We start from the raw sequence: 26,967 nt of genomic DNA on the forward strand, positions 1-26,967 counted from the left end.
CCCAAATGCAACTTGAATGTACAAAGGAAAAAAAAATCTGAATTAAGGTTGATAGTTGGAAATAAGATGTCTTCTAGTCCAGCTCTGCTTGGGTAAGAATTGTTGTGAAAGGCTAGGGCAATGGATTAATACTGTGTGGGTGTGTTCATATGTGTGCCCAAGAACTACACACTCGTGGCACATACACAAAGATGAAACTACTGATGGTGAGAATTTATCTATGCATGGAAGTGTAGCCTAAATGACAAAGGTTGGATGGACACATCCTGCTTCATTGTTTATGTGGTAGAGATAGTTCCTGCAATGCTAATGGATTTTTTGTCCATACAGGGCTTTCCTCTGTTTTCAGCCCTGTCTTTAGTCAGAGAAAGCAGCTTCTCTCCCAGTTTGCTGTGTGCCAGGCTGGTCTACCTATTGCAGTTGTCTCCCAGAAGGCTACTGCTGTGTTTCATTGACTGCTTCCCTATGTCTTTAAATTGCCTTTTCTGCCTTCCCACCTTACTATGTCACCTTCCAGTTCATCATATGACAGCTTTTTGGGTAGTCTACTGTTATCTTTTTCCTCACATGTCCCACATAGTTAAATTGTGTTGCTGAGCATTGCTTCAAACTGGTGAGCTGGCTACATTCCAGAATATTATTATCAGCCTTCTCTCTGATCTTCCATCCTCGTGTCTCTCCCCACTTCAGTCCATACTTCATGCTGCTTCCCAGATTGTCTTTGTCCAGAAACACTCTGGGCATGTTACTCCCCTCCTCAAAAATCTCCAGTGGCTACCAATCAATCTGTGCATCAGGCAGAAACTCCTCACCCTCGGCTTCAAGGCTCTCCATCACCTCGCCCCCTCCTACCTCACCTCCTTTCTCTCCTTCTACAGCCTAGCCTGCACCTTCCACTCCTCTGCCGCTAATCTCCTCACTGTGCCTCGTTCTCACCTGTCCCGCCGTCGACCCCCGGCCCACGTCATCCCCCTGGCCTGGAATGCCCTCCCTCTGCCCATCCGCCAAGCTAACTCTCTTCCTCCCTTCAAGGCCCTACTGAGAGCTCACCTCCTCCAGGAGGCCTTCCCAGACTGAGCCCCCTCCTACCTCTCCCCCTCATCCCCCCTCCATCCCCCCATCTTACCTCCTTCCCTTCCCCACAGCACCTGTATATATGTATATGTTTGTACATATTTATTACTCTATTTATTTATTTATTTATTTTACTTGTACATATCTATTCTATTTATTTTATCTTGTTAATATGTTTGGTTTTGTTCTCTGTCTCCCCCTTCTACACTGTGAGCCCACTGTTGGGTAGGGACTGTCTCTGTATGTTGCCAACTTGTACTTCCCAAGCTCTTAATACAGTGCTCTGCACACAGTAAGCGCTCAATAAGTATGATTGATTGATTGATAATTTTGTCCTGCCACTTGCTACTGGGTATATTTGTATGTGATGCTGATGAAACTGTCCTAGAAATGAGATATGTTTTCTTTTTTAGGTCCAGATTTCACAGCCATGTAAAATGTTGGACACCAAAACAGCTTAGTATAGGAACATAATACCCCAGAGAAGCAGTGTGGCCTAATGGAAAGAGCCCCATGTGGAACTGGGACTGTGTCTATCTGATTATCTTGTATCTACTCCAGCACTTAATATGGTGCTTGTCACATAATAAGCACTTAACAACTATCACTGTTGTCATTATTTTTATTATGCATTGTCAATCTGCCAAAAGTCATGCCAGCCTGTTTGTTCATGTTTTCTACTTTGTATATCTCCACACTGTTGAACAGTAAAATGGCTAGGTAGCAAAATTTGGTGACCATATTTAAGTTCTATATTGCCAGTTAAAATCTTGGCTCATGTATAGGGCTTTATGTACAAGCTGGTACATAAGTTTGATTTCCTTGTAAGCTCCATGTCTACCAACTCTTTTCTATTGTACTGTCCCAATTGTTTAATACAGTGCTCTGCACACCATAAGCATTCAATAAATACAGTTGATTGATTAAAAATAGTGATGTACTGAATCTTCAAAGTGGCTCAAAATAGTTTGCATGTTTCTGTGTGTGTGTGTGTGTGTGTGTGTGTGTGTGTGTGTGTGTGAGCATGCACGTATAATAATAATAATAATGGCTTTTATTAAGTGCTTACTATGTGCAAAGCACTGTTCTAAGAACTGGGGAGGTTACAAGGTGATCAGGTTGTCCCACAGGGGTTTCACAATCTTAGTCCCCATTTTACAGATGAGGTAACTGAGGCACAGAGAAGTTAAGTGACCTGCCCAAAGTCACAAGCTGACGTATGCCTCAGTCATTCCTGAACAACCATCTCAGTGTGGCTTAATGGCAAGAACCCAAGGCTTGGGAGTCAAGCTGTGCCTCTTTTCTGCTGTGTGACCTTGGGCAAGTCACTTAACTTCTCTGTGCCTCAGTTACCTCATCTGTAAAATGGGGATCAAGACTGTGAGCCCCATGTGGGATACCCCGATGACCTTGTATCTACCCCAGCGCTTAGTAAGTGCTTAACAAATACCATAATTATTTTTGTTGTTGTTATTATTATTAGTAGTAGTAGTAGTATTTATTATTATTATCATCATCATCTCAAAGGCTTGCTTTGTAGCTAGGCTTTTCTTTCTACACACCACTGGATGTAGTATGTGAGATCAACTGGGGATTATGTAGTAAAAAGGGCAAAGTGAAATGGTTATTGAAGAGCAAAGTGGATGGTGAAGCCTAATCCATGTTCTGACTTTGTCATTGCACATTGTTTTCTCTGATTTAATATTTATAAATTAAATATATATATATTATATATGTATACAATTATGTATATAGCTATAATTCTATTTATATTGATGCCTGTTAACTTGTTTTGATATCTGTCTCCCCCCATCTAGACTGTAAGTCCGGTGTGTGCTGTTTATTGCAGAATTGTACTTTCCAAGCATTTAGTACAGTGCTCTGTACACAGTAAGTGCTTAATAAATATGATTGAATGAATAAATAAAGAAAGGTGAATACCCCTAATTCCTATCTCAACCACACAGTGGAAATCACTTAGGCAGAAAGCTCCAAGACAGTGAAATGGATCCCATCATAGAGTGAAATAATTTTTATAGGACTGTCAATCTACTGTGATGCTTTGAGTTTCTTTAGGATGTTTTCTCTGAGAATCTCAGTGTAAGATGCCCAGATTTGGGGTGATTCAAAACTAATTGGCATGGGTTCCAAAAAGGAGCTGGGCTAGAGAAGGAAGAGAGTGAAGGACGGGGTTGAGGGGAAAAAGAGAGAAACTGGTGCCAATTTCCTTCTCCATCACTGATCTTTATCTTCACTTCCATACTCTCCCAAGAGCTTAGTACAGTGCTCTTCACCAAGTAAGCACTCAATAAGCATTCGAGAAGCGGCATGATTTAGTGGAAAGAGCATGGGCTTGGGAGTCAGAGGTCGTGGGTTCTAATCCCGGCTCTACCACTTATCAGCTGTGTGACTTTGGGCAAGTCACTTAACTTCTCTGTGCCTCGGTTACCTCACCTGTAAAATGGGGATTAAGACTGTGAGCCCCATGTGGGACAACCTGGTTACTTTGTATCTACCCAAGTGCTTAGAACAGTGCTTGGCACATAGCGCTTAACAAATACCATCATCATCATAATCAATAAATACCATTGATTGATTTGATAGACCTCTGTTAGTTGGCCCCAGCACTATTACCTGAGGCAGGCTCCCACTGCTTGCTGCTGCTGCCTGTTCATTGCCCACTCGTGTCTCCATACCATCCGTTCTGTCCAGGCCAGGTGGTGGCAGTGGACGGCAGGGGGCTGGGAGATAGCAGCATCAGAGTATTCCACACAGTCAAAAATCCATCCTCCAACCCTGACAAAAACTCCTATTTACTTCCCTCAGCAACAGTTTAGCCACAGTGGAGAGGGTAACAGTGATTACTTTTGCCACTGATTAACAAGAGGACGATTTTCTTTCTCTTCAGCAGCAACACAAGCTACCACTGTTGCCACAGTTGTGTCTGAATGGTTCGGTTTTGCTGCCCCCAGCACAAGGCAAGACCCTTAATGAGTCCCGTGTTAGCCTTGTTGGGGCGCAGAACAGAGCTCCCAAAATTGACGTTCCCATCTAAAGTGGCATCTCCGCTCACTTTATCTCAGTGCTTTTTTCAGACATTATTTCCTTGATTCCCAAGCACTTGAGCTCAGCCTGATCACCATTTTACAGGTAGAGAAACTGGCCCTGTGGATGTGAAGCTGGATTTAAAAACCTAAGAATCCCCTTGGGTGGAGGAGTGGGGCCAAGAATGCATCTCAGGTAGAATGCTCCAAAGCACAGTTACCCCTTGCTTTGTTGCCTGATACAACTTCAAAAGAGGGTGCAAGTCTTGCCAGTTTGTATGTCTAGTTTCCCTCAGAGTATACACAATACTGGTTGCTAAAGAGCAGTGTCATGGAAAGGAAGTACTGGCTCTTCTCTTCTACCTTCTGCTGTTGGTGTATTGGTTGTTGCTGCTTTAATTGAACGGTGTTTTCTCACATGGCTCTTCCACTTGGCTGGTCACTGGCATCTCTTTCCTTAAGTACCCACTCCAGCTGTAGTCTGTTTTGCACAAAGAAATACTTGCCACAATTCACCTCCAAAATGGGATCTCTGACTCTTTGCTGCAAGGTCCATTTAAGGAAAGTGGTGTGCAGCTCTCAGACAGTGAGTCAGAGGCAAACTACCCTGTTCTCTGTGGAGCATACTGCCTTGACAAGCCCAGTCAGCCTCTTTAGGGGGATGTTTGCTAAATAATTCACAGAAGCAACCTGATCTGACATTCATCTGGTTTAGTCCCTCGGTGACCTTGATCACTACCTGCAATTGTGTTAGATCTTTAGGATGTGCCATTTCAAGATGCCTCTAGAAGAGGAATAGGCTGTATGACAAGAAACCTAACTGATTGACATTTAATCAATATGAGGTAGTGCAGAGAAAAAAACTGTTATTTATGGACGTTCACTCTTAACGTAAGAATTTCTATGATTAAACAAGAAGGATTCAAGTTCCCCTAACATGCAAATGGAAACCTTTGTGAGGTCTCTGAGATTTAAGGTTTCCTACTACCTACATGTACTGTGATCTGGAAGTGTGGGTGCTCTTCCTAATTAATGGGCAAGTATGAGAATTTTGCCATTTCAGTTTATCATATGTTTGTTTATTTAATAATGGTAATTGTGGTATTCGTTAAGTGTTCAATGTGCCATGCACTGTACTAAGCACTGGTGTAGAAAGGAAATTAGGTTGAACATAATCCCTGTCTCCCACTGGGCTCACAGTTTTAATCCCCATTTCACAGATGAGGGAATGGAGGCACAGAGAAGTGAAGTGACTTTCCCAAGGTTACAAAGCAGACAAGTGGCAGAGCCGGGATTAGAACCCAGGTTGGTGCTTAATTTGGGAAGGGGTTTTCTAGGTCTGCCAATAATTTATTTTATTTGGGGATCCCATCTTGGCTCTGAATTTAACAGCAGCCCAGGGCAGAGAGGCCATCTCCATATACAGTTCCTTTCCCATAGAGGGTTCGACCCTTCTGCTGATTACTATTTGCCAAGTTGGTCTGCCGAGATGATGCTGATGCTTGGATTACTGCATTAGCCTCCTTGCTGACCTCCTAACTTCCTACCTGTCCCCACTCCATTCCATACTTCACTCTTCTGCCCAGATCATTTTTCAACAAAAACGTTCAGAACACATCATCCCACTCCTCAAAAACATTCCAGTGGTTGCCCCTCCACATTAAACAAAAGTACCTCACCACTGGCTATAAAGCACTCCATCACCTTGCCCCCTCCTACCTCATCTCGCTACTTTCCTACTACAGTCCATCCCACACACTTCACTCCTCTAATGCTAACCTTCTCTCTGTGCCTCAATCTCTCCTATCTTACCACCGACCCCCTTACCCACATCCTGCCTCTGGCCAGGAATGCGCTCCCTCCTCAAATCCAACAGACAATTACTCTTCCCCTGCTGCAAGAATCGGTATGGTGTTGTGGATAGAACATGGGCCTGGGAGTTAGAAGGTCATAGGCTCCAAACCTGGCTGCACCACGTGTCTGCTGTATGACTTCAGGTAAATCATTTCACTTCTCTGTGCCTCAATTACCTCATCTGTAAAATGGAGAATGAGACTGTGAACCCCATGTGGGACAGAGACCGTGTCCAACTCAATTTGCTTGTAATAAATTACAGTGCTTAGTATAGTGCCTGGCACATAGTAAGTGCTTAAAAATGCCATCATTATTATTATTATTCCCCCCCACTTCAAGGCCTTATTGAAGGCACATGTCTTCCAGGAGGGCTTCTATGACTAGCCCCCACCCTTTCCTCTTCTCCCACTTCCTTTTGCATCACACTGACTTGCTCCCTCTGTTCTCCCCCCACCTCCAGCCCCACAGAATTTATGTAAATATCTGTAATTTTTTTCTATTAATGTCTGTCTTCCCCCCCCCCCCCCAGACTGTTAGCTCATTGTGGGGACGGAATGTGTCTGTTTATTGTCGTATTATATTTTCTCAAGTGCTTAGTACAGTGCACTGCGCACAGTAAGTGCTCAATAAATACTATTGAATGAATGAGTGGTTGTGCACAGGGAATGTGTGTACCAACTCAGCATGGCGTAGTGGATAGAGCAGGGGCCTGGGAGTCAAAAGGTCATGGATTTTAATCCTGGCTTCATCACTTGTTCGCTGTGTGAACTTGGATAAGTCACTTCACTTCTCTCTGTCTGTTACCTCATCTGTCAAATGGGGGTTGAGACTGTGAGCCCCACATGGGACAGGGACTATAATAATCATCATAATAATGGCATTTATTAAGCACTAACTATGTGCAAAGCACTGTTCTAAGCACTGGGGAGGTTACAAGGTGATCAGGTTGTCCCATGGGGGGCTCACAGTCTTAATCCCCATTTTACAGATGAGGTAACTGAGGCACAGAGAAGTTAAGTGACTTGCCCAAAGTCAAACAGCTGGCAATTGGTGGAACCAGGATTTAAACACATGACCTCTGACTCCAAAGCCCGTGCTCTTTTCCACTGAGCCATGTCCAACTCGATTTGCTTGTATCCACCCCAGCACTTAGTACAGTGCCTGGCACATCATAATCGCTTAAAAATACCATCATTATTATATTGTACTTTCCCAAGTGCTTAGTACAGTGCTGCATACACAGCACTCAATAAATGTGATTGATCCCAAGCGCTTAGTACGGTGCTCTGCACACAGTAAGCGCTCAATAAATACGATTGATGATGATTAATAATGATCCACTGCTATATCGCTGTTCTTCACTATTTCTTTACAACATCTATTTTGCAGTTCCGGCTTGCATATGCCACCTTTCAGTTCAACATTGGGTTACCATGGCATCTCCGAGGAGTAGAATGGTTAATATGGGAAGGTGAAATCTGGTCTAAATAACGCCAAGATCTTTTAGAAAAAAGTCAAAAGCCAGGATATTCTGAAGATGCCATTTTAGAACTTGAATTCTGGTTACCTCTGCTTTATTTCTTCTTTTGCTCTTTATTACCCCTGTTAAATGGTGGTTGTAGAAAACTGGTTTGAACTGTACCAGTTTATCCTTAGTCACTCTTAGCAGTTCATGACCTGCACTGTCATTATGAAGTCGTTTGGACATATTTTCTAGTGTCATTTATTTTCCTGATACCTCATCCACATAATAATCAGTTATTTTGGAAGAATTGGATATCCAAGTACTATCTTGCCATCCTTTCATTTACGTGAACTGCTTGTACTCTGGTTAACACAGTGAGAATACAGGCATGTAGGCTAGTCACTGTAAATTATTAGTTTCCAGAACCTCCCATATCAAATAGCATTTTTTTCATCTAAGTTAAATCTTATATCTGCCAGTAGAGCATGTGGTGTTATCAATGTTTTCAAAGAAATCTGCAGCAGTAAATATTTTTTTTTTTACTTTTTAAGCTCCATTGTAATAAACTCTTTTTATTTAACTTCATTTTTTTCTCTCATAGATTTATCTGTGAGGGGAAAAAAGAAACGGGTCTCGTTAAAATTTTGTGAATGGGATTCTTGGAACTGCTGGATCAAGAATAGATGTAATATAGCAGGTTCTAAGGTGTACAGTACAGAGAAAAGAAGAAAACATCACATTTCTAGCTTGGAATGGGTTGCTTTTTAAATGAGTAAAGAAGACAAAATATCTAAGTCAGAGAGGAAAGGCAGATTACCTCCAGAAGATTCTTTTCCCCAGGCATTTTTCCTGGGAATGCTGTTACGTACTTGCACGCCTGCATTTTGCCACTTTGGTTTTGGTACACATTTAAGTGCTTACTATGTGCCAGGGTCTGTACTGAGCACTGGGGCAGGTACAAGATAATTGGGTTGGACACAGTTGCTGCCCCATATAGGGCTCACAGTTTTAATCTCCATTTTACAGATGAGGTAACTGAGGCAAAGAGAAATGAAGTGACTTGCCCAAGGTCACACAGCAGATAAGTGGCAGAGCTGGGATTAGAACCCAGGTCCTCTGATTCCCAGGCCTGTACTCTGTCCACTAAACCACACTGCTTCTCCCCTATTAGCTATGCATATTGTGAGTTGTTCTCTCATTGGAAGTAAATAAAATTCATATTCTATTTTTTCCTCCCAGTGGGTGAGAGGAGAATAATGAAGTGCCTCTATTTTGTAAGAACTCAAAGCTAGTAGAGTTTGGGGCTTCCTTCCAAAGAAAAGAGAGAGGAGAAGAAGCATGGGGAAGGCAGGAAAAGGCAAGGGAGAGGGGCAGGGTGCTGGAGATTGGGAAATTAGAAGGTGAGAATCAAAAACCCACAGTCATGCTCTGCATATAGAAGAGCCACAGAGGCAGGGAGAGGTAGGAAGTAGCAGTAATCTCCCTTCCCTACCTCCCCCAACCAGCTACCCAGCTGAAGACAGAAATCTGGGGAGCCAGTAGCAATAGCTGCATGTACCAGCTTCCACTTACTTCCTCCTGCCACTCTCTTTTAGGCCAGCTTGGGATGGTAAGGGCAACCACCTTAAGGCACCATACAGTGAGGGTGTAGGCTATAGACCCCTCCCAAGGATGGTGACTGCCTGGCTTCTCAAAGATGCTGGTATAGCTGTCCTTCACAAAGATGGCAGCATGAAGGAAGTGATGCATTAGCAGGTCATACGTCTGGACCTCAGAGTCAAGCTGCCCAAGGCTTCAGTTAAGGAGTGGCTGCAGGGGTGGGGAGCCAGCAGGGAAATACTTTTTCACCCATGTTGGGTATGCTTTTATTATATGGTGCACTTGCAGCATGGCACAATATCATCATTTGGAATGGTAAAGAGTGGGCAGCCAATCCTTCCTCGCCCCAGGGTAGTCGAAAGTCTCAATCCGGCCATGGCTGAGCTCACCAGAGTTTGACTGCACAGGTGAAAATCAAACTTTTGCTTGTCCCAGTGACTTTCTGTGCGGGTGTTGGGACAGTAGGACAAAATGCTCACCTGTCCTGGTGAGGGCACAGTAGGTAATCACTTTAGTGAAGTCAATCTTACTCCATGATGGTACACTTTATGAGGAGTTGTAAGTTTGTGCAGCAGCATGTAGTTTCCTGGGTTCTTCTTTCTGATAACTTTGAAAGCTGGAAATATTCAAATCCATTTCTATAAGAATATGCATTATAAAATGTCATTTTGCTCCATCCTTACCTCTTCCATTTGATTGCCACAAGAATTAATGTGTCCCTACAGTGAAGAGCAGTAGGAAGCAATATCAATCAATTTTATTTATTGAGTGTTTCTGGAAGGTATCTATGAATGGAGGGGACAGGAATTTCAATTACCACCCCCCAAAAAGAAATGCTGATAAGGGGGGTTTGATTTCTTTAATGAGGAGTCTAAATACTATGTGTCAAACACTGTTCTAAGCACTGGGGTTGGTACAAGTTAATTAGGTCGGACACAGTCCCTGTCCCGTATGGAGCTCACAGTCTAAATAGGAGGGAGAACAAGTATTTATTTAATTCATTCAATTGTATTTATTGAGTGCTTACTGTATGCAGAGCACTGTACTAAGTGCTTGGGAAGTACAAATTGGCAACATATAGAGATAGTTCCTACCCAACAACAGGCTCACAGTTCTCTTGAGTTTAGAATTTGAGTGAGAAAGAAGCTGTAGGCTGAGGACCGTAAACAATATGATTGGTTAATCTTCATCAATATGTATTGTTCACCTAGTGTGTGTATAACAGTGTACTTGGGAGCACACAACAGTAGAAGATATGTCCCTGCCCTTGAGGGGCTTATGTGATTCTACCAGCCCTTTATTTTTCCCCACTACATCCCTAATTTTTCCTCTTGTAACCAATTTCGGACCTGGCCTACAGGCATGATCACTTCTATACCATTCCAGGGAGCTGGATATCAATCCCTTCCTGGTCTCCAGGGAAGAAGCTTCAACTGCCAATTTGGCAACCGGAAATTATGAAAGTCAGAAACATGGGTAGAATAGAAAGAGTATTTATATTTTTCTCTGTCTCACAATTGCAAAATAAAAGCTGGAATAAAAGGTTGCTCACCTGAATTCCATTCTTCTTGTTAATTTTTCCCCCTAATCCAAATATTAATATCTTAAGACCTTCTTTGAACCTGAGAAGTAATCTGAAGTAATTGTGAATTTTCACAATCATGTATAACAAAAGACTTAATTTAACTTCCCCATACAAAACGAAACAATTTATTTAAAGCATCAGAAGCTCCAACTGCAGGAGAAAAGCTCATCCTAGTGTTTTGGTATTCTGCACATGGGAAACTGGAAATATGCGTCTCTGGTCCTTAGGGACACTCTTGGGCATGAGAGGATGCATTCACTTCCATCCACCTCCATATTCACCCTCAGTTGTTTTTTAAGCATATTCATGGATCGGGATTATTGGTCTTGGTGAAAGTACTTCAGGATGTACAAAAAAGCTCTTCAAATGCAGACTTTAGAGGAAATATGTAGGGTCAGATGTCACCTAGAACTGATCTCTGTGTGGTAGGTGAATACCTTCCTGGAGTTGGAATGGAGAACAAACCGGATTGATACAGAAATGAAATGTGTGTGAATGCAAATTTGAATTGAAGTTGAGGAAAAAAGAATAAAAAAGTTCTGTGGCTCAAAGCAGTTTTGGAAAAAATCCACTCCATTCATTCATTCATTCAGTCGTATTTATTGAGCGCTTACTGTGTGCAGGAAGTGCTTGGAAAGTACAATTCAGCAGTAAAGAGACAATCCCTGCCCATATCAGCTTACAGTCTAGAAGGGGGGAGACAGACATCAAAACAAGTAAACAGGCATCAATATAAATAAATAGTATAGATATGTACATATATACACAAGTGCTGAGGGGCAGGGAGACGAGGGTAGAGCAAAGGGAGTGAGTCGGGGAGATGGGGAGAGGGAGCGAGATGGGGAGATGGGGAGGGGAAGCTGAAGGAAAAGACAGGAGGCTTAGTGTGGGAAGGCCTCTTGGAGGAGGTGAACCTTCAATAGGGCTTTGAAGGGGGGAAGTGTGATTGGCAGTTTGAGGAGGGAGGGCGTTCCAGGCCAGAGGTAGGACATGGGCCAGGGGTTGACGGTGGGACAGGAGAGAACAAGGCACAGAGACAAGGTTAGCACCAGAGGAGCGGAGTATGTGGGGAGGGATGTAGGACATCCCCTCCCTCCAGGCTCGCATCTCCTCCTGCCTTCAGGACATCTCCATCTGGATGTCCGCCCGCCACCTAAAGCTCAACATGTCGAAGACTGAGCTCCTTGTCTTCCCTCCCAAACCTTGTCCTCTCCCTGACTTTCCCATCTCTGTTGACGGCACTACCATCCTTCCCGTCTCACAAGCCCGCAACCTTGGTGTCATCCTCGACTCCGCTCTCTCATTCACCCCTCACATCCAAGCCGTCACCAAAACCTGCCGGTCTCAGCTCCGCAACATTGCCAAGATCCGCCCTTTCCTCTCCATCCAAACCGCTACCCTGCTAATTCAAGCTCTCATCCTATCCCGTCTGGACTACTGCACTAGCCTTCTCTCTGATCTCCCATCCTCGTGTCTCTCTCCACTTCAATCCATACTTCATGCTGCTGCCCGGATTATCTTTGTCCAGAAACGCTCTGGACATATTACTCCCCTCCTCAAAAACCTCCAATGGCTACCGATCAATCTGCGCATCAGGCAGAAACTCCTCACCCTGGGCTTCAAGGCTCTCCATCACCTCGCCCCCTCCTACCTCACCTCCCTTCTCTCCTTCTACTGCCCAGCCCGCACCCTCCGCTCCTCCACCGCTAATCTCCTCACTGTACCTCGCTCTCGCCTGTCCCGCCATCGACCCCCGGCCCACGTCATCCCCCGGGCCTGGAATGCCCTCCCTCTGCCCATCCGCCAAGCTAGCTCTCTTCCTCCCTTCAAGGCCCTGCTGAGAGCTCACCTCCTCCAGGAGGCCTTCCCAGACTGAGCCCCTTCTTTCCTCTCCCCCTCGTCCCCCTCTCCATCCCCCCGTCTTACCTCCTTCCCTTCCCCACAGCAACTGTATATATGTATATATGGTTGTACATATTTATTACTCTATTTATTTATTTATTTTACTTGTACATTTCTATCCTACTTATTTTATTTTGTTGGTATGTTTGGTTCTGTTCTCTGTCTCCCCCTTTTAGACTGTGAGCCCACTGTTGGGTAGGGACTGTCTCTATGTGATGCCAATTTGTACTTCCCAAGCGCTTAGTACAGTGCTCTGCACATAGTAAGCGCTCAATAAATACGATTGATTGATTGATTGATTGATTGACTGAAGGGAGGTGAAGTACGAAGGGGCAAGTTGATGGAGAGCTTTGAAGCCAATATTGAGGAGTTTTTGTTCGATAAACAAACAAAACATTTTGCACAGTGTGGCAGGCTTTTAATAGAAACAGTCACTCAGGTTAGTAAGTGCACCCAGTTTTGATCAGCTGCAAATGAAATCACATTGTAGAAGGAAAGTGAATATCTCTTAAAGCCACCTTTTATGATTGGGGTCTAGCCAGTTTCTAACAATAAACTCATGCAAACCAGTTTTTGGTTTGGGGGCTTTTTTTCCCCCATAAGCAGCCTGGGGGATTATTGATTTGTGAGATGGCTGATTTACATGTAAATGTATAACAGAGTTTGGGCAGTCGCAATTTGAACTGTCCAGATGCAAAGACTTTGACTTGCTGACATCACTGCTTCATTAGCATGCAGGAGATGAGAGCACTGCAACAGCAAAGATTCTGGCTCCGCTAGCTACCTAGCTGGCACTTATTTTCGATGAGCTGCATGTTTCCTTGTGCATATCTTGTGCTTAGAGAGCAAATTGGACATACTCTCGCTGTCTCCAAGGGTCATTTGGTAGAGTCCGAGTTGAGAGTCTGTTGGATTCATTTGGATTGTCGGAAGAGGATATGGTAGTGAAGGGAGGGGGAAAAAACGCAGCTGGGATTGGGAGGAAAGCAATTTAAGCTATTAAGCCTATCCAAACACAGGGCAGGAATCACTCTTTTCCTGCTGATGCTTTCCACAGAAGAATTTCTTTCAAGCAACACTGTTTTCTGCGGGTCTGTCTTCGGAACGGCTTTGAGAAAAGCCTGCTGCTCATTTGAAGACACACAGTTTGGAAAGAGAAGGGAAAACAAAATGCTTCATTGCACTGCAGTGTTGATTGTGTTCTTGGAAGTCATACGCAGAAGGAAAGTAAACTGTAAAAATTGACAAGCTCAACGGATCTAGCCGAGCCTTTCTTTTTAGCTTGGTGTTTGCTTCATCGTTGGAGGTGGGTAGGATATATTCTCTTTTAGCAAGTTTAAATAACAACATGTTTCTAGGGAGAATGAGCGGTATTTCAAATAACCATTCTGTGGAAACATGAAGTGATAAATTAACTTGCTGAAATACTGTCGTTAGTGACCGTTAGATGGGTTGTTGTTTTTTTTTTTTTTAGTTGTCTTCATTTGGAAAGGGAAAAATGTTTAATTCCGTTGTTCAATCGCCAGAAGTACTAAAACACTTAAACCACAGGGCTCTGTTTCTCTTTTAAAGAGTGTTCAAAAAGCTAAACTATTAAAAAAAATAATCTGGCTATGTTAATGCACAGCGACAGTCACTTTAGCTTTAGAAAGTCTGTACTAAATTTGTTAAGCTTGATGTAAACTTCGAGACAAAATTATACGTTTCATTTTTGTTTTGAGTTGATATTTTAGTATTTGAAATGGTGAACATAACTTGAATCTGACTGCAGCCTTGAAGGAGCCCAAGAGTGTGTATCTGCTACCTTTAATTGGATTTCTTGATGTTTTCATAGTTGTCGCTTCTTTTTCAGTTTAACCAAAGACAATGGTACCATTTCTTTAAGCTATCATATGACACAGACATGACCTATAGCTAGATAAAGATTTTAATCCTATTACTCTTGTTTTGTTTTTTTAGTCCTTGATGATGCTCAAGATTGGTTGAACTTTTGTGAACCAGAAAGGATCAGGTCTGGACAGAATAATCATTTGCTATATAGTATCATTCTTTATCTTTTAATTTAGCCCCCCACATTTTATCCCTAGTGAGAGTCTCATTTCCTGTGTAACTGCTACAGTGAAGATTTCAATCCTAAGTGGGTGGATATATGGTAAAATACCAAATCTTCACTCCTGAAAACTGTGATTTACTTTGCTTTTCAATCCTTTCATTTGGTGGGTGTTAAACTATTTCTATCATTATCAGCTAAATGAAGCAGCTTTGCTTACTGGCTTCAGGCAGTATTTGCTCCTGTTATTCTGAATATACAAAAAGCTTATTCTGCTGCTGATTGCTTTCACAGATGGGCAAGTATTGTTGGTCCCAACAGATTCTAAGTCACAACTTTGAAATAATCACCGGATTTTGAACATCCAGATTAATACATTGCTTGAATTGCTTGTTTTGCCTTTCATCAAATGCACTCTGTTGGATATTGTTGATGTGAAAAAACTTATTTTCATCTCTGTAAGTCATTGATGCCCATAAAATTCTTAAGAAATAGAAAAATCTTGTTCAAGTTTAAAGTAAAATAGCATTGTTTTGAAATGACAAGGATAAAAACAACTAGTTATGGTATAGTGAAATAATTGCATGATATGGAATTCAGGCATGGAAGAAAATTTTCTTATTAAAAATTAATCAGCTCATGAGAAATGAACACACAATGTGGGAGGAGAGTTTATAAGTAAAAATTCCAAACACCGAATTCGCTACCTTAATGTTGTCTTATCTGCAAGAGCCAACCTCTCATATACAAAGTATATGCCAGCCCCATTGCACTCTGAAATCAAAACTCTTATCCAAAGGAAACTTTGTTCTCATTTTAGTATATAAAATGGATTCTGTTCTAGGACTCTTTTACCTTGCAGAATAAGTAGAAGTAGAATGAGCACCAGATTGAAATCATTAAATGATAGTTGTTGGCACAGGACTCTTTAAAAGACAGAGACTCATTTTGGCAATTAATGGTATCTTTTTGTAGTTGCAGAATTTGAGTTGAAGTAATCAATCAATCAATCATATTTATTGAGCACTTACTGTGTGCACAGCACTGTACTAAGCACTTGGGAAGTACAAGTCGGCAACACATAGAGACAGTCCCTACCCAACAGCAGGCTCACAGTCTAGAAAATAATAAGAATTTCACTACTTCTTTGTATGCTTGGAGTCCTCTATTCTCTCTTCCTTACCCAACTACTTTGTATTTTCTTTTTAGAATAATATAGAGAGAAGGAGAGGGGGAGAGAGAGAGTCAGTCTTATATGATTTTGGTTCTGGATAGGGTATGTGTATACAGTTCCCTTCTTGGGTCTGCCCTGGTATGCATTACACTTGAGTCTGAACAGGATTTGGGTGGATGGGAGAGTGTGTTATGGATGCTTCTGCTCATGTCCTGTTCAGACTGATTGTCTTGTATCAACCCCAGTGCTTAGTACAGTGTTTGGCACATACCAAATACCGTTATTGTTATTATTATTCCCAAGGAGTATGATCTCTAGAAGGAGCCCGGTAATCTGGTCTAACCCTGTGCTGAACTTCTTCCACCTCCTTGGTGGCTGTCCTGCTCAGTCCTGAGAATGGTGGCCCATTAGGCCAGCCTATTAATCAATCAATAGCATTTCTTGAGGACTTACCATGGGCAGAGCACTGTACTAAGCACTTGGGAGAGCACAATACTACAGAATTAGTGGACCCGTTCCCTGCCCATAACTTTACCCTTCCCTTCTGCGTAAGCTTACCTCCCACTACAAAACAGTCCTACTCCCTGAAGAAGTAAGGACCCGCCTATCCCTCCTGCCCCCCACCTCCTGCCTATGACCACTACACTGACAAAAGCCATATTTTCTAGGGAGAGGGGTCCATTGGTCAAGTAAGCACATTCCAGCTGACCATCTGCCACTTTGGACATTGGCTTCAGTTTGGATGAGGGTGGGTGCCTAACTGAGCATTGGGAAGGGAGAAGAGAGAGCTGCCCCCATATCCCCCATGGTGGCCAAAGCCAAGCAATTCCAATGGCTCTAAGTTTAGAGGCTTAACTTCTGTGGCCATATGAGATGTTTGTTTGTGACTTTTCAGAGAAACAAACGGGCCTCCTACACATGTCCCAGTCCACCTCTCTTTTCTTTTTGTCTCTGATATGATACATCTTTACATACTTTGTCCTTCCCTTTTGCTTCGATCAGTATACTTAATGCCAAGTTTGATAAATGCTGATGATTTTTATCCTCCTTTTTAGGGGAGGTAAAACTGCCTTCTTTCTAATATATGTGAAATAAAACTTGAATAAATGTGGTCTAGATCTAGAATACCATCAAAACGTTAGAGTAGTGGTATGCTGTGAATATTAAAGTTAATTGATATCAACAAAGAATATTAATATAAGGCTGAAAGCCTTATTTGATATCAATCTTTAATTGATTTCTCTTTTGCTGGGATGGATTGCACTGTTGGAGCCCCATTAGTGCAATCCTGAACAGCCAAATAGAGCCGCTTGACTCAAGCTGTCTCAGACTTTGATGAAAGATATTAAACAGGACCATGCTGAAAATTTGGCCAAAGTATGAATTGGTATAGCCATGATTAAGCTCAACCTTGGCCACCTTCTAGCAGCCTTTCCTAGTGGAGAGAGCATGGATTTTAGAAGCAGAATACTTGAGTTCTAATCCCAGCTCTGCCATTGATCTCCCATGTGACCTCGGACATATCAATTAACCTCTCTGGTCTCAGTGACCCATCTGTAAAATGGGGATGATAATTGCCTCTTCCTCCTTCACAGAGATATGAGAAGAAAATGAGATGTTATGTGAAGGTCTTGTGAAATTTTTAAGTGCTATACAAATTGAAAGTATTGTTATTATTTTTTTATTGCCTGGCCCTGAACTGATCTGTAATTCTAGGTGGACCCCCTCACGTAAAAAGAAAGTGGTTCTCCCCAACACTGATAATTGTCATTCTTGTCTTGTGGTCAGTCCTTCTAGATATATTTTAATAAAATGTTCTAATTCCTTTCACCTAGCTCAATTCAGGACAATTTCCCTTGCATTTTTTTTTCTGAGTAAAGCAAACAAATGACACAATGCTATTACTACTAAACATAGCTGTTGTAATTTTCCTTCTTTGGGTTGGAGCTCTTTGAATGATTCTTGGTTTGCATATAAGGACTAAGTCTCACTATTCATGCTTTGGAGGGTTTTGTTTTTAGTTGTTTTCAGTTGTTTTCTCCCTGGTTCAACAGACTAGGAGAGAGAAGAAAAAGAAACATGAAATTGGAGTCAAGGGAAAGGAAAAACAGGGAGAGGGAAAAAGCTGAGAGCTTGTGAAGGCAGTGGGGTATCTGATAATTTTTAACTTTCAACAAAAGTGAGCACTGAAAATTCCCGGTTAAACAATGAATCTTGAAGACAATGGTCTCTGCTCACCTCTAGCTGACAGCTCTTCTGTCCATCTGTCATATATTATTCCCAGGCAGATTACATAGTTCAGCCATTTTAAAATCCTATTTAGGTCTTACTCTTGGCTTAGAGCACACATGTTTTCTACTGAATCACTTCAGGCACTTTAAAAATGTGTTGTGAGAGAGATATACTAATTAAAAGGAACATGTTTTCAAGTAAAATAAGACTCAGGATCAGGTTCTGCCAGCATTAAGGCAGTTTGCCTTTTATTGGATTTCCTTTCTACTGGCATGCATTTTTACTGAGGGGTTTGGTGACCCATGAAAATGAAGTTGGAAAGAAGACTGATGTAGTACAATTGAAAATGAAGATGTCCTAATGAGATGGGGCATTCTTAACTGATTGAAGTAAAGGCTGTGTAGAGGCCAGGGTCTCGAGCCATCTTACCAAAGGCAAATTTAGAGATATTGCCCTAAGCTCCGTGCTTCAGAAAGCTCCCTCCTCTTCTTGCATGATCAGTAGAGGCATTGGGTGTGTACAGTTGGCCTTGGCCGACGTGAGGGGATTTTTCCACACACCAACCCTCCCCTGCTGGAGAATGAATTCCTCACTGGAATGGGGGAGGTGGGTTTAAGGAGTGGAATGACCAAATCGGCAAACAGTTCTACTCCTTCACCTCCCCCTCCTCCCCTCCAAACTGGAAATGATGGCCCCATTTACCAGGCAGTGATTGCGTGGGTCAGGGATGAACCAGGGTGAAAAGGAGGTAGCCAGGGATGGCTGAAGTCACATTTAGGAGACCTGAAGAAAGCTTGAAAGAGGAATGTTATGCAGTCTTGTTTCCTCTCGTTCCTGTTCTTTAGAATGGTAGAGTATTGTGTTCTGCTCAAATCATCCACTCGAGCACTATTTATCACCTCCGACATTTGTCACCAAGAAGTGGAACAGCAATTCATTATTCTGTTCCCACTCATTACAGACCAACTCCCTGTCTCTTTTGGTAACCCACCATCTACTTCCCTGTCGCAGCCATAGATGCACTTAAAGTCCCACCAACATCACCCCTCCTCCTTCTGCCTCTGCTTCCCCCCCGACCCCCCGCCATATTTTAAAAGCTCGGTGACTATTCCCCAGAGTGAACTATTGTTAAGAATGATTAAGCTGGGAATTCTTAGCATATTATTTCAGCTGAGAAGAATGTCATTTTCCAGCCCCTTTCTTGGCATCCATTTATCAGTTCCAAATCGCTCAGAGCCAGCTGTATAAGAATGTTCCAGGACTTCATTGAGAAGCAATTGAAATATATTATGAACACTAGATGCTATCTGATTTCAGGTTGGTTATACTGAATTTCTGGAAATAGAAACTTAAAAATGATTTTTTTTTCAGATTTTTCCCTTTTCCTGATGTCTTTCTACTTGTCTTCCACAATATTGTACCTTATTATTTGACAGATTAACTCCAAATTCCCAGTCAAACTCTGTCCAGCTAGCATGAAAATAAAAATACTGTCACTTAAAAACCACAAGAAAACCTCTTCGTTGCTTGGGTCTGGGTTTTCGAACATAAAAACATTGTTGGGAGCATCTTTGTTCAGTGTGTTTGACATGAATTGTGTGTGCACACCACATTTAAGGTAATAATGTGGAGCTGGTTAAAAAGCAATAGAGTGACAATATAAATATTTCTCCTGTCCTACAATAGCAGCAAGATGGAAAGCAGCTTTCATTAAAATCTGACGGGGGCAGTAAAATTGCACCTTGTTGAACTTGTCAAAATCCAGCAAACCATGAGAACTCTGAGTAAAACGTGAACTCAAAGATTAATGCTAAAAGTAGCATTCATTATTATGTCAGGATATATTGATTTATAGTTAATTCATTCAATCATATTTATAGAGCGCTTACTGTGTGCAGAGCACTGTACTAAGCGCTTGGGAAGTACAAGTTGGCAACATATAGAGATGGTCCCTACCCAACAATGGGCTCACATGGGGAGGCATGTGTTTGTTTTTTTCGGGGGGGTTTTCAGGTTATAAAAACGCTACCTCTATCAATGGTAGATTAATACGCTCAGTGGAATGAACCTCTTGGGTCTGAGACAAAACAGTCAAGGACAATATCAAGGTTTAAATTCTTCTCCAGTTGTGATTCTATATTGCATTGAGGGTGCACTGAATCAATAAGGTAGTTCACTGCAAAGGAACCAGCTACTTTGTGCACAGTAGCCAGACACTCTGGACTATGTGTTAACTCTTTCAGATTATTAGAATATGATTTAGTGCACCATAGTGGCCTAAGAGTGAAAAGTGCTAAAACCCATACCCCTAACTTCCAACCAAGAGTATATCAATTAATCAGTTATATTTTATTGAGTGCTTACTGTGTACAGAGCACTGAACTGAGCACTTGGGAGATACAATATAACAGAGTTTGTAGACATGTTCCCTGTCCACAACAAGCTTACAATCAAGAGAATATGTTATTAGCTGTCCTATTCAAAGATGATGGCACCAAACTGAAATCCTAAACAGCTCATGAAGGTGAAGATCAGGGGATATATATTTATTTATGTTTACATATTTAACTGTCTACAATACCTCAAATTTAAAGTCATCCAGGTGTGGTCTTCTGATGAGCCTATTTTGAGTGTGGGAAGAAGGCCATATTTAGGCTACCTTTCTAGCCCAACTAACTTATTCTAAGTGTCTGACTGAGTTGGGACTTTAATGCTTATTGGGAAGATTATTAATCCATAATAATTATGATACTTGTTAAGCACTTACTATGTGCCAAGCACTGTACTAAGCACTGGGATAGATACAGGATCATCAGGTTGGATACAGTCCCTGTCCACATGGAGTTTACAATCTAAATAGGATGGTGTAGGATTTAATCCCCATTTTACAGATGAGGAAACTGAGGCATAGAGAAGTTAAGTGGCTTGCCCAAGGCCAAACAGACAAAGTGGCAGAGCTGGAATTAAAACCTAGGTCCTCCAACTCCCAGGCCCATGCTCTTTACACTACGTCACAGTACTTCTAGAATATGGGGACAAATTCAGAGTTCTGTACCCAAAACTGTCATATATGAAAATATGCACTTTTAAGTGTCTGAGAGTATCAGACCAGCGAATTCCATTGAAGGGGTATATTTTATTTGCCTTTTTTCTTTTTTTTAACAAAGTGATTCTGCAAAGTATAAAAGTACTAAGTCAAAAACCTATTTTAAGGAAGATAGTTATCTTGGCTAATTAGGTCAAAAGGTTTTCTACTCTGGATGACAAGTTTGAAATCCCCCAGCTGTCCAGAAACAGATTTTAAAGCTTTTGTCATCTTCTCTACTAGAGTGGCAAACAGGCAGTCTGTGGCCCTTTTCAACGGGGCTTCCCTAAGGAGCCTCTGCCCGAACAAACATTCAATGCTACCATTTCAACAAGCAGTTTAGACAATCCTAAAGCCATAGGCCATCAACTAGTTCCTGAGCAGCTTGGGTTAATGTATAAAGTCCCCTGAGTCTAAAGAAGACAGCTACCCCTTCCTTAGAAACTCATGAACTTAGTGGTCTATCTATAGCTTATTTTTGGACTAGCTTTATTCTCATTCTGGTTTCAATATTATAGAATTCTCTGCTTATTTGGCCTAAAGCTGCAATAGAAATGAAGAATACACCCCATGTCCTCTGTAAAAATTGAATTCCTTTTTAAGAAAATCCCTCATTAAAACTCATGACAGTACTAAGAATGTACTCACCTTTTTGTGGTGTAGGTGTTCAGAAAAATATAGTGGTACAGCACTTGATTTGATCAAATAGGTTTGAACTTGACCTATTTTTCTATCATTCAGACTGCTTACCTGATATTTCTAAATACGGTTTTGGGATGTCTTGATTTGTGGTTTAAAAAATAATTTAAAACATTTCAATTCAGTTGAGATTCTGGCTCTTAATAACAAGGATATAAATAGGATGTCTCACATCTTCAAAAAACTTTGCAAATTGTAATTACCAAAGCATGGAGATGAGCATTTCTGTCCATTTTATAAGTGGGTAAATTGAAGGCTCACAGGTCAACTGGCTCTGGTTTCGACACTAGAGTCATCAAACCATCATCAATCATATTTCATATTGAATTCCAAAAGCAGCGTGGCTCAGTGGAAAGAGCACGGGCTTGGGAGTCAGAGGTCATGGGTTCTAATTCCAGCTCCACCACTTGTCAGCTGTGTGACTTTGGACAAGTTACTTAATTTTTCTGTGCCTCAGTTACTTCATCTATAAAATGGGGATTAAGACTGTGAGCCCCACGTAAGACAACCTGATTACCTTGTATCTACCCCAGTGCTTAGAACAGTGCTTGGCACATAGTAAGTGCTTAATAAATGCCATCATTATTGTTATTATTATATTGAGCTTTTACTATGTGCAGACCACTCTACTAAGTGTTTGGGAGAGTACAGTACAATAGAGTTGGTAGGCACGTTCCCTTCCCACAATGAGCATGCAGTCTAAAGGAGTATAGCAAAAGAGTATAGTGGGAAATGTAACATTAAACAGGCATTCTGAAGCTATTCATCCCATAATTTCCAAACAGCATATCATTGACCCAAGTATAAAAAAATTTTGAAATCTATTTAAAGCCATTTCTTCTGCAGACCATGTAAATTCAATCCATCAAGGAATTCTTTCCAATATAATTTCAAGGAGATACTCGTATTTTGCAACTCAGAGTGAATTGGGCTTTAGAGAGACAGATCACGCATACCTTCCAATGTCACCTTCATCTGAAGTGGTGAATATTTTAGTGCTAATGCTGACTTTCCTCCTTGGAGCCTTTAATCAGGACCAGCTGGAAAATGGGCCATTCCTACCTTACTGGCTTAATCAGATCAAGGAAAAGTGATGTCAGTGAGGGAGTTACCCAGAAGAGGGAGGTGTGGCAACCACCAACACAAACACCGGGAGGTACTGTGATTTTCTTTTCCAGTACATTTCACTGATAACAATCCCCCACCCTCCTTCATTCTTGAAATGCTAAAGCAGTAAGATCCAGATCACCATCACTGTTGCCACCTATTTCTCAGTCAGCAGGATTCGAGCCCTTGTCCCGAATTCAAATGCTAGTTGGGTTTCTCCATCTTACTGGGAACCGGCAGATTTCTGAGTTGACGCCTGAGGTTGACTTCCAGTGGTTGCCCATCCACCTTTGCATCAAACAGAAACTCCTTACTATTGTCTTTAAAACACTCATTGACCTTGGTCTCTCCTATCTCCTACTTCACTGATTTCCTCCTACAACCCAACACGTCCACGTCACTTCTCTAATGCCAACCCACTCACTGTACCTTGATCTCCTCTATCTCACCACCAACCCCTTATCCACATCCTGTCTCTGGCCAGAAACCCTCTTCCCTTCATATCTGACAAATGATCACTCTTCCCACCTTCAAAGCCTTATTAAAATCATATCTAAGCCCTCATTTCCCCTACACCCTCTCCCTTCTGCATCACCCTTGCACTTGGATTTGCACGCTTTATTCAGCCCCACCGCAATTATGTACCTATCCATTATTTATTTATATTAATGTCCATCCTCCACTCGATACTGTAAGCTCACTGTGGGCAGAGTGTGACTACCAACTCTGTTATATCATACTTGCATAAGTGTTTAGTACAGTGCTCTGCACACAGTAAGCACTCAATAAATGTGATTGGTTGATAGAAGCCAGGATTCCTCAGAGTGGATGTTAGAGTTCCAGGCAGTATAGAGGCAAGCTGTGAATGCAATCAAAATATATTCCATGGCATTTCTTGGGAGACGTTGGTGCCCAGTTTAGGGATGGTAGGAATGTAGTGGTTCTGTGAACAAGTCATTAGCAGCATGTCCCAGGGAAGGTGTTTAAACTTAAAATGCTAATAATAGGAAATCCTGCAGTAGCTGCTTATGACTCACCAATGATTAGAATGAAGAAAGATGAAAATCTTCATTTCTAGGACTGTTAACTAAGACAGTAAGTTGCTGAAGAGTTGAAAGGAAAAGGTGTTGGGGGTGGGGGAAAGGAATGCATGTACAGCTCCCTTACTTCTTGCTCTAAGAAACAAATATTTTCCTAGAAAAATCACACCAAATCACTAAGCTGGGGTAGGTCTCTTTAGCCATATGGGGTAGTAAAATAGACCGAATCAAAGCATAAATATTTCAGAATCAGAGATGATGTATGGCACATAGTTGGGGAGAGGTATTCAACCTGGTTTGTGTTATTGTTAATATAGCAGTGCTCTGACGAGCAGTCCAAAAATCCTGAGCTTCACCAGACAGCCAGGATTTTACCCCTTAGAGTTCATGGGATAAATAATATTGCTCCTGCACACCACCATGTATGGAGAAATCAATCGCCTCTACTGGCAAAACAAATTCATGGGAAGTTTGGATAAAATAAATAAGAAGTATGGATGAAATTCACTCTAGCCATCTTGAGATTTTGATGTTATTTTTACTGTTCTTGCATTTACATTTTATTTAGCCTGCTATTTTGAAATTCTACTTGACTCTTTCTTTTGTGACTGGCTTCTCCCTCTTCAGTCATAAGCTATTCAGTACATCAAATAGTATGATGGTTTGGTTTCACCGGCACCTTATTCATTTGTATTGCCACCACTGGGTGAGGAGAAGGACAAGTGGGGAATGGGATGGGCACAGTTGGGTTGGGGGGAAGGGGGAACAGAGATAAAGGTGGAGGGGGAGTGGACAACAGAGAGAGAGGAGATGGTAAGGGGACCTTCCTGGAGCTGTGTCTTCAATAAGGCTTTGAAGTGGGGTAGAGTAATTGTCTGTCGGCTATGAAAAGGGAGTGCATGCCAGGCCAGAGACATGACATGCATGAGAGGTTGGTGGCGAGATGGATGAGATTGAGATTCAGTGAGTAGGTTGGCATTAGAAGAGTGAAGTGGGTGGGCTTGGTTGTAGTAGGAGAGTAGCAAGATGAGGTAGGAGGGGGCAAGGTGACTGCTTTTAGCCAATAGAGTTTCTGTTTGAGGAGGTGGATGGGCAACCACTGGAGGTTCTTGAGGAGAGTGGGGAAACATGGACTAAACGTTTTTGTAGAAAATTGATCCGAGCAGCAGAACAAAGTATGGACTGGAGTGGGGAGAGACAGGAGGCAGGGAGGTCAGTAAGGAGGAGGTTCTGTTTTAGACACGTTAAGTTTGAGGTGACAGCAGAACATCCAGGTAGAGATGTCTTGAAGTCAGGAGGAAATGTGAGACTGCAGAGAGGAGAGAGATCAGGGATGGAGATGTAGATTTAGAATCATCCTCATAGAGGTTGTAGTTGAAGCCATAGGAGTGAATGAGTTCTCCAAGGAAATGGGTGTAGGTGGAGAATAGAAGGGGACCCAGAACTGAACCTTAAAGGAACACCCACAGCTAGGGGGTGGGAGGAAGAGGAAGAGCCCATAAAAGAGACTGAGAATAAGTGGCCAGAGAGATAGGAGGAGAACCAGAAGAGGATGCTGTCAGTGAGGTTGGATAATGTTTCCAGGAGAAGGGGGCAGTCGACAGTGTTGAAGGCAGCTGAGAGGTCGAGGAGGATTAGGATGGAGTAGAGGTCATTGGATTTGGCAAGGAGATCCTCTGTGACCTTTGAGGGGGCAGTTTCTGTGGAGTGAAGGGGAAAGAAATCAGAATGGATGGGGTCAAGGAGAGAATTGGAGAAGAGGAAGTGGAGACAGCTGGTGTACATAACTCACTGAAGGAGTTTGAAGAGGAATGGTAGGAAAGAGATGGGGTGATAAACTGGAGGGAGCCCTGGGGTCAAGGGGGTATTTTTTTTAGGTTAGGGAAGAGATGAGAATGTTTGAAAACAGTGGTGAAGAAGCCATTGGAGAGTGACTGTTGAAGATGGTGGTCATAGAGGGAAGGAGTGAGGGAACAAGTGTTTTGATAAGGTGCGAAGGGATGGGGTTGGATGTGTAGGTGGAGGGGGTGGATTTTGAGAGAAAGCAGGGGAGCTCCTCTTGAGATACTGATGGAAAGGGTATGAGAGTTGGAGGAGGGAGGGACTAGAAAGGAGCAGGGGAGATTTTAGGAAGATCACGCCTGAGAGCTTCAATTTTCTTAATAAAGAAGGTAGCCAGGTCATTGGGGCAAGGGATGTGTGGGGGAGCAGGAGGACGGGGGAATTGAGGAGGGAGTTAAACATCTGGAACAACTGGTGAGCACAGTGGGCAAGGGTGTCAATAAGGATGGGGAAATAATTTTTCCAGGCAGGGGAGAGGGCAGAAGCATGAAAGGATGAACTTGAGGTGGATGAGGTTGGCCTGATATCTAGATTTCTGCCAGCAGCACTCTGCAGTTCATGCACAGGAACAAAGGAAGCGGACTGTGGAGGTGATCCAGGGTTGTGGGTTAGTGGTACTTGTTTGCTATGTGACCTTGGGAAAGTCACTTCACTTCTCTGGGCCTCAATTACTTCATCTGTAAAATGGGGATTAAGACTGTGAGCTGTATGTGGGACAGGGACTGTCCAACCTGATTGGCTTGTATCTATCATACTGCTTAGTGCAGTGCTTGGCAAATAGTAACCACTTAACAAATACCACTATTATTATTATTATTGGTATAATTCTCTGTGCCTCGGTTTCCTCACCTGTAAAATTAATTCATTAATTCATTCAATCTTATTGAGCGCTTACAGTGTGCAGAGCGCTGTACTAAGCACTTGGGAAGTACAAGTCGGCAACATATAGAGACGGTCCCTACCCAACAATGGGCTCACAGTCTAGGAGGAGGAGACAGACAACAAAACAAAATGTGTAGACAGGTGTCAAAATCGTCAGAACAAATAGAACAATGGGGATGCAATACCTGTTCTTCCTCCCCTTCAATTGTTAGCCCCATGTGAGATAGGGGTTGTATCTCATCTCCCTATTTTGTATCTTCCCCAGTTCTTGATACAGTGCTTGGCCCATATTGAGTTCTTAACAAATACCATTCTTAGTAGTAGTAGTAATAG

The 26,967-nt window shown here is 42.3% G+C and overlaps 1 protein-coding gene across 2 annotated transcripts in view; it reads left to right on the forward strand.

The window, feature by feature from the left end:
* Window positions 1-26,967, forward strand: part of PRICKLE2 (prickle planar cell polarity protein 2) — a 282,111-nt gene that overhangs the window by 175,149 nt on the left and 79,995 nt on the right. The window contains exon 1 of one of the 2 annotated variants that reach the window (XM_038772783.1): window positions 13,403-13,829. The exons of the other annotated variant lie outside the window; for it this stretch is intronic. The gene's annotated coding sequence lies outside the window, so the exon portion shown is untranslated. Of the gene's footprint in view, window positions 1-13,402; window positions 13,830-26,967 lie in introns of those variants that run through there. 2 annotated transcript variants of the gene reach the window in all.

Source organism: Tachyglossus aculeatus, chromosome X1, assembly GCF_015852505.1.
Source record: "Tachyglossus aculeatus isolate mTacAcu1 chromosome X1, mTacAcu1.pri, whole genome shotgun sequence".
NCBI classification, from domain to species: domain Eukaryota; kingdom Metazoa; phylum Chordata; class Mammalia; order Monotremata; family Tachyglossidae; genus Tachyglossus; species Tachyglossus aculeatus.